The 8,267-nt window shown below is 44.5% G+C and overlaps 1 non-coding gene across 1 annotated transcript; it reads right to left on the bottom strand.

Annotated features, from left to right (window-relative positions):
- Positions 1-4,235: 4,235 nt before the first annotated feature.
- On the bottom strand, positions 4,236-4,307 carry TRNAG-UCC (transfer RNA glycine (anticodon UCC)). Its single transcript has one exon. It is a non-coding gene; the product is annotated as a tRNA-Gly (tRNA).
- Positions 4,308-8,267: the final 3,960 nt, after the last annotated feature.

The following is an 8,267-nucleotide window of genomic DNA, read 5'->3' as shown; positions in this document are numbered from 1 at the left end:
GGTGCTACTGTGCCAGTGGGGTATGCACTGCTTCCTGTTTTGGGAGGCAGTCACAGAGGCCTCCTCAAGGTATGGGCACATTTGTTCCCTTACTTTGGGGTGCATTGTGGCTGCACTGGTGCTGGAAAGTTGGATAGGATTGGGCCCTGAGCGGCCTAGAACAGACTTAAATGAATCTGGTTTCTTTGTACTCACACAGACACATGCCTGTCATAATAGAAAGGTTTTATTTAAAGAATAAAATTAAGATTACATATTACTTAGAAAGGAATTTAGATATATCAGAGAACAAATACATTGCACAACAATGCTAAAACAATAAAGCTAAGTGCTTAAGCTTACATACTTCTTTTTAACTCTCTCCTGGATCTTTCCAATAGAGCATAAGCAAAAGCTAACTTTTCTACCTATCATACCACAACTGATATAAACAGACATCCATGATAGAATGGTAAAGAACAATTAACCCCTACCCCCCTACAGAGTTTTTTAATACCTTAAATGTAACTCTTAGCCAACTACAGATTTCAACAGCTGAATCTTCTGGAAGATGACTTCAATCACCTGAGGCTATTGTCATAAACAGGCTCTAATGCCTCCCAACTGGAGAATCACAGATGCAGCCAATTCCCAACTGGCAAAACCTTGACGTTCAGCTCATTCTAATACTCACCCACTGGAAGCGAGATTCATGATAAAGTACTTCTTCTCAGGGCTCAATCCTAACCAACTTTCCAGTACTGGTATAGTTGTGCCAGTGGGGCATGTGCTGCATCCTGCAGTTGGAGGGTAGTCATGGAGGCCTCTATAAGGTAATGTTTGTTCCCTTATGCTGGAGTTGCATTGCCCTTATGTCAGGGCTGGAAAGTTGGTTAGGATTGCAGCCTCAGCCTTCTGTCTAGCTTTGTTACTGCAAAATGGCTGCAGGCTTACAAGACAGTAGACCTAAGTCAGTGATTTTAACCTGTGCTTCTTCTTACTTATGAAAAATATGGTGAACTGTTGACTCAAGAGATATTCAGTCTGAAGACTTTAAAATGCCTTAATTTGGAAGTGCAACACATATTGACAAGTCTGGTGATGAAGAAGCTTTATAGCCGCAGAGGGTTTCTTTAAAGAAGACATACACTCCATATAGCTTAAATTAGGCTCTGTGGGAAAATTAATAGCATTTCAAATTGATTATAATGCAAAAGAGCAAGAATAACTCTCGGGTAAGCAAACAGATGAAATGAGGGAGGGCTTAATTAGAAGCACTTTACTGCTCATAGGGAAAAATAAATTCCAGAACACCAACCCATGGGCTTACGTTCATTCCATCTATTATTCATTTTTCAATGACTCTTGCCTTCTGCCTAAATAGAAAAGACGATGGTGGTTCTAGAATAGAATGAGAGTTGATTGGCACCCTGCAAGTAGAATCTCTTTGCAGAACATGGCGACTGGGAGGGAGGTGGCTTGTTCCCTCTTTCTGCTAGTACCATCACTTATAATTTTCCACACATATTCTGCTAGCTGGGCACCAGTTGGGAAACTGAAAATGATTGGAAGAAGAAGCTAGTGATGGGAAGGAGAAGCTAGTGATCCTTGCCAGTATGTCCCATGTAGCATTGGAAGAAAACAGGGCAGGAGGCAGTCACCAGCTAAAGCACCCTTGTGAATGGTCTACTGTAGCAGTTCTCAAACCCACAGGGAGAGGGAGTTTCTGCAAGGCTCCCCATGCCTCAAAATGTTTTTAAAAAGCAATCACAGCCCACTTCTGGTTTTGCAGGTGGGTTGTGATTGCATTTGTTTTATTATTAATTAGATGTGTGGGGAACCTTGCAGAGGGCTCCGTGGGGCTCCTCACACCCCCAAGAGGCTGCTGTGGGCAAAGGTAAGTTTTTTTAAAAAGCCCCTGCAACCCCAGCAGCAATGTGATCCTGCGGATTGCATTGCTGCCTTCCCCCTTTTCCCACCCCTTAAAGGGCCAGGGGCACTTGTTCTCAAGCTGTTGGGTCTCAACCCACCAGTTTGAGAATCACTAGTCTACTGAGAAAGAAAGAGACATGTGTCCATCACTATGGTAAGGGGTCCACTCTAGAAGTGTGGGGACTACCTAGGCAGGAGGGACCCATCAGGCATTCCCTCCTGAGCGTTCCCTCAAACTGGGGGATGACTCACAACTGAATGTACACGAGTTCTGTTGAGATGTTCTCATTATTACTTCTTCAGATGTTCATTGCTGTCTGATATGTTCATCCCTAAATGTTTGCCACAGAAGTTGTTTCTGTTTTCAGAGTACAATCCCCATCAGCACTGAATTAGTGAATGATGGCTCATTGACTTAAATCATAGGCACATAATGCTAGAATCAACATTTTTTTTAAAAAATATTTGGCTGGACAGTGACATGCATAGTTTCTGCTAGCAAACCCTTGCTAATAGATGTGTCAGCCCATCTGCTAAAATGGCACCATTCCCCTCCATGACATCAGTCAGTGTTGCAGCAATGATGGGTTTATTCAGTGAACTAATATGACAATAGGGGCCCTGTCAGTAGTTTTGAAACATGCCAGACTGAAAAGTTGTATTCTTGATCACAAAATACAGCCAAACTGCACTTAAAGGGTACAATCCTTTACTCCTGCAAGGATGGGTGAACAGCTCACAACAAGGAGGTTGTTGCTGGAGAAACAGGGACACTAGGGAGGCGGGTTCTGGACTGGAAAAGGAAAGGCCACACATGCCCATAAGGCAGGCTTCACTATAAAGGGTTCATGGCTCAATCCTATCCAATTTTCCAGGGCTGGTGCAGTGGCGCCAATGGGGCATGTGCTGCATCCTGTGGTAGGGAGACAGTCACTGAGGCCTCCTCAAGGCAAGGAAACATTTGATTCCTTACCTTGGGGCTACATTGCAGCTGCACCAGTGCTGGAAATTTGGATAGGATTGGGCCCTCAGTCAGTGCCAGTAATGAGGAAGTAGTGGCAGCAGGATATAAGGCTGAGGGCACTGCCTCCATAGTCAATTTGTTACCAGGCCTAATTCAAGTAAAACATGAAAGTCCTGGTGGAGGTTACACCACCTGGTTACACACTACCTGGTTACACCTGCTGGTGAGAACCTTTAATGTCCTTTACAACTTTGGAAAGAGGAATATTAACCTTTTTAAATAAAGAAAAGGTCTGAAGCTAGCAAAATATCACAATTAGAAATCATGCAGCTGCTTTGTGGCTTTGCTTCAAGCCTTTGGTTTGTATGATCTCATCCTATTTTTGCCTCCATTGGAATTATTTTAATACACTTGGTTAATACCAAGTGCCCACATGCCTTTGCACATTTCTTTAAGAGCTCCACGGAAGATTGTGTGTCTGTAGGTGAAAAGTGCTGGTGACAGAAGCAGGAACTAGCATATCCTGCTACAAAGGCAGAAAAGAGATTGACGTATTGACTACCATACATAAACTGTGGTGATGGCCACTAGCTTGGATAGCTCTAACAAAGAGGATGGTAGTCAACAGGTATTAATCAAGATAGAAGAACGAACTCTTCATGTTCAGAAACAATTTATCTTTCAATAAACTGGAGAGAGACAGCAGAGGAGGGATGTCTGGCTTGTAAGCTTTCTATGACACCTGCCTGGCCACTACTGCAAACAGAATATGGTGAAGCAATGGAGCTGCCTTGTAGTGAACCATCTAACCCAATGTCAGCTGTTTTGACTGGCAGCAGTTCTCCAAGGCCTAAAGGCAGAGGTCATATGCCAGGGATCATTCCACGGTTCTTGCAAACTGCGTATTCTACCATGGAGCTACGACACATATGATTATTATTAACGGCAACAATAATGCACATTTGCATTGCACTTTTGAGTGTGGAAGAGCTTCGCATGCATTCTATTGTTGAAATCATGTCAACAACCCAGTAAAATAGGTCAGTGTGTTTTGAGCCCGATATTGAAGATGAGGGTTTATGCTGAGAGGAAGCCGATGACTTAAATCAATGCCCCCCAAACTAGTGGGTTGCAGTCCACCAGGGGGTCTGGAAAGGGGCCAGGAATGGTTGCTGCAGTGACCCTGTGTCCCATGGCACCACAGGGAACCAGGGGCTTTTAATCTTACCTGGAGGGTTGTGCTGGCCTCCAGCAGGGTTTGGAAGGCTTGCAGCCCCTATGTGAGCCACTCTGCAGCTGCAAAGATCTCTGACAGCCCACTTCCAGTTTCCAATTGGGACCATATAAAAAGAGCTTTCATTGCGTTGGCCGGGAATCGAACCCGGGTCAACTGCTTGGAAGGCAGCTATGCTTACCACTATACCACCAACGCTGTTGCTCAGGTTTTGGCTGCTCACTTATTAAACTCCCCTTGAGGCTCTCTTTGAAAATTACAAAAGAACACTCTCTCTGATGTTTTCAGAGCAATGTGATTAAGTTTCTAAAATTATTCCTTAATTTAAAAATGCTAACCTATGTTTAAAGCAGTGTGAAGCTTCCAATCAGAAACCGGAACTGGGTTCCAATCACTGATCAGAGCTTGTGCAGCCATGGGGAGGCTAGCAGAGGGGCTGCAAGCCTACTGGACCCTGCCAGAGGCCAGCATGACCCTCCCCCCCGTAAAGTTAAAAGCCCTTGGGTCCCCACAGCTGCATGATTGCTGCAATGCCGTTGGAGCCTCACCCCCTCCCTGTCCCCCCCAAATTAACAACATTCCCAAAGTCCGAGCAGAACTTTAGGAATCACTACCTTAGATCACGTCATGAGATTATAGCAGAAGCAAGTTTCAAAACAGGAAGTTTCTGATTCAGAGTCACTACAAAACACCAGTTGTCTCCTTGGATTTCAGGTGCTTTGGACTCTTGCCAAAATGAACTTGTGAGCAGGAGATATTCCCGAATGTGGAAAAAAAAATAGAATATTCTATAGTTTGAGGTCACCTCTGATGTAAAATGTAAGAAATGTACAGGTGGGCTTTGCTGTTTATGGGGGAATCTGTTTTTGGACCTCCTGCTGATAGTTTTGCAGATACTCAAATCCACAATCTTCCCACCATTAACTCCTCTGAAGGGGAACAGAGCTCCGGCCCAGAGCAGCAAAAAAGCCACTTCCGGTTTCCAAAGGGAGTTTTGTGGATACCTGAGGGAAACCAGAAGTGGCGTTTTTCACCTCTCTAGGCTAAAGCCCAGAGAAGAGGAAGGCAGATGCGCGCTGCCTCTCCAGGCTTCAGAAAGCCCTCCGGAGTGGGCCGGAGCACCTCTCCAATCCCCTTTGGAGGGCTCAGGTCACAGGTGGACCTGAGTCTGACTATGGGTCCAGGGAATGTATAATCTGCCGATAAACGGGCTCCACTTGTAGGCTGGTCTGGTGGAAAGCAGATGGAAGGAAGCCATACATTATAAGAGCTGTCAAATGCAAACTCTGGCTAGAGCACCCAATTTCACACTGCTTTAAACCTAAGTCAACATTTTTTTAATTAAGGAATAATTTTAGAAACGTAATCACACTGCTCTGAAAGCATTAGAGCATTCTATTATAATACACAAAGAGAGCCTCAAGGGAAGTTTAATAAGCGAGCAGCCAAAGCAGCAGTGTTGGTGGTTTAGCGGTAAGCATAGCTGCCTTCTAAAGCAGTTGGCCCAGGTTTGATTCCTGCCAACATAAGGATAATTCTTTTTATATGGCACCTGGCCTAGATGCCTTTAAAAAGGGATTGACAATTTTACGGGAGGAAAATTCCATCACAGGTTACAAGCCATGATGGGATTTGCCTCCTGGTTCTAGAAGTAGGCTATATTTGAATGCCAGATGCAAGGGAGTTACAACAGGATGAGTACCTGAAGACAACAAGATCCCTGAGGCATCTGGTGGGCCACTGTGAAATACAGGAAGCTGGACTAGATGTGACTTTGGCTTTGGTCCAGCAGTGTTGTTCTTATGTTCTTAGAACATGACTAGTTCTTGAGAGTTCTTGATATGAGACGTAGTAGGGAAGTAAAGTGCTAGTTTAGGCAGATCTTGGGAATGCCCAGTAGAGTTTTTGACTTTGAATAGTAGACAACTATACCATAATTCGAGCTACTTAGTTTTCAGATGTAATCCCCTCATTTTCAAAATCTGTTTGCCATTGGTGGGACTGTGGTTTAAGAAATACAACACCCAAACCCCCTTGGGCATGATGATCTCATTGTGTGGTTCTTTAGATCTTGGCCACAGGAATTATTAGATAAAGAGAGAGAGAAGGAAATGCACATCAAAAGGGGAAACATAGTAACAGGCAGTAAATATCTTGCAAATATATAGCAGTGATCGCTGCAATAATCCTAATCATTTTAGTTAAGAGGAACCATTTTGGGTCTCTGAAAAAAAATGAGATAGATTATAAAATGATAATTTAGTAAATTATGCCAACGCAGAGATAATAAGATAAAGGCTACATTTCTGCAAATTGCACTGAATAATGTAGCAAATGCAAGGCAACAAATGCCCCTGTGGTAATTATGTTAATGAAAACGAAACAGTCCTTGCTAATCTTAAATTAACTTTCATAAGAAAATTGTTCTGGATGAGAGGAGCTTTGAATGAACACTTGGTCTCATTACGGCCACTCTGCTCTGATTCCTTCCTAAAAATACAACTTATGCAATACAGTTAAAAGCAAGGAGGATTCAATTTCACAACCAGTACTGGAAAACAGCAGGCTGCACAGAGGTGGGTGGTGTATCATTTTATGTAAATGGCAAACTTGCATTGCAATAAAAAGGCACATGGCTAAGCTTGAAGGGTAGGGGGTGGTTTCAGGTAGAGTTCAGCTGGGCATAGTTAGCGTGGGTTGTATAGCATGGGTGGGGGAAACATAGTCCTGAAAGGATGGAAAAAGTTTTTCCCAAGTCTCAAATGATGTTGTAGGAGGCAAGGAAATGGGATATTTTAGTGGGTGGGGATTGGAAAGGGAGCAGCTGTTGTTGGAAGGGTACCTTTTATGTGGAGTGTTGCTCCGTGCTTAGCAGTCCTTGTGGGTTTCAGTGTGACAGACTTTCGTGTGTGGGTTGTGGGATTGATTTTGGCGTTTTAGTCAGCATTATTTTGGAGCAAGGCATGCAGTGGCATCCTTTTAGGAACAGTTTGTATCTTTTGCTTAGTCTGATTTGGGAGGGGTGCTACACTTGGGGTTTGAGGGTGGTATGGGGCTTGTTTCTTTGTCTGGGTTTTGTTCCTGGGGTTTTAGTACCAGGGAATTTTGGTGATGTCCAAAGGAAGAGTTCAGAGCCCTGAACCCAGAGCCCTGGAGTAGAAATATGCGCTGTGTTAGGCGAGGTCATGGTCTTGCTTGATTTAGGTGCAGGCACAGGCTGATATGTGTGCGTCACCGAATCTTGATGAGTTGGGGCTTTTGTTGGTGTTTGGAGGCCTCAGAGTAAGGAAATGTTGGATATTCAAGAGCTTGGGAAGACTGTAGTGGCATTTGCTCCCGAGAGTCCCTGCTGGGAACAGAGTCCCTTTATCAGGGCTCCCAGGGGGCCTCAATTGGCAGGAAATCCAAAGTAGCATCTTTTCCAAGGAGTGGGTGAGAGCGTGGGTGCTTTGGAACATTGGGCCCTGCTCTCCCCTGGAGGTGTTGACACCAAGGAATGGTCAGGACCAGAGCTCCAAGGAAACTCAGGGAATGGCATCTGTGTGAACACCATGTGGTGTTAGTGCAGCAGCTGGTGCTAGTGTTGGAGCAGTGTCAACAGCATCACTGTTGAAAAGTAGGTACAATGCCAACTGCAGGGTATTGTCCAGGAAGCTTATGACTCAGAGGCTACCTATCTTATGGCCTGACCTTGCTCTGGGCCAGCCCACAGCATGTGGAGGCACTGGTGCAGGAAGATGCACCCATAAGAAGAATGATGGGAGCAGCGAGGCTCTGCTCCCATTGTAACCAGTGTAGAAACAGCAACAGTGGTGGAGGATGGAGAGGTGCGGTTCTCATCTGTGTGTATGTGTGAGCAAACTAGTTAGCATCTGGAAGGCTATACAAACACATATACATGAAATGAATACAGTCAAATGCCTGCCATGGAATTGTATGCCCCCCCTTCTACCCTGTAAACCACTCTTCCTTTCTATGTATTCCCACTCCCTGCCTAGGCTTTGTTTTCTTGAATGCATTGCTGATGTGTCCTCCTTGGTAAATGTGTCTTGAGCATGAAGCATCCCAAGCTTGGGTGATCAACTGGCCAATTATAGACAAACGCCTCTCAAGAAGTCAATGGCAATCATATCTTCATTCTGAGTGTCCTTCCTGCTG

The sequence above is a fragment of the Tiliqua scincoides genome, chromosome 3, assembly GCF_035046505.1.
Source record: "Tiliqua scincoides isolate rTilSci1 chromosome 3, rTilSci1.hap2, whole genome shotgun sequence".
Classification (NCBI taxonomy): Eukaryota; Metazoa; Chordata; class Lepidosauria; order Squamata; family Scincidae; genus Tiliqua; species Tiliqua scincoides.
Note: the sequence above shows the minus strand (reverse complement) of the source record. Positions and strands in the feature narration are given on the sequence as shown.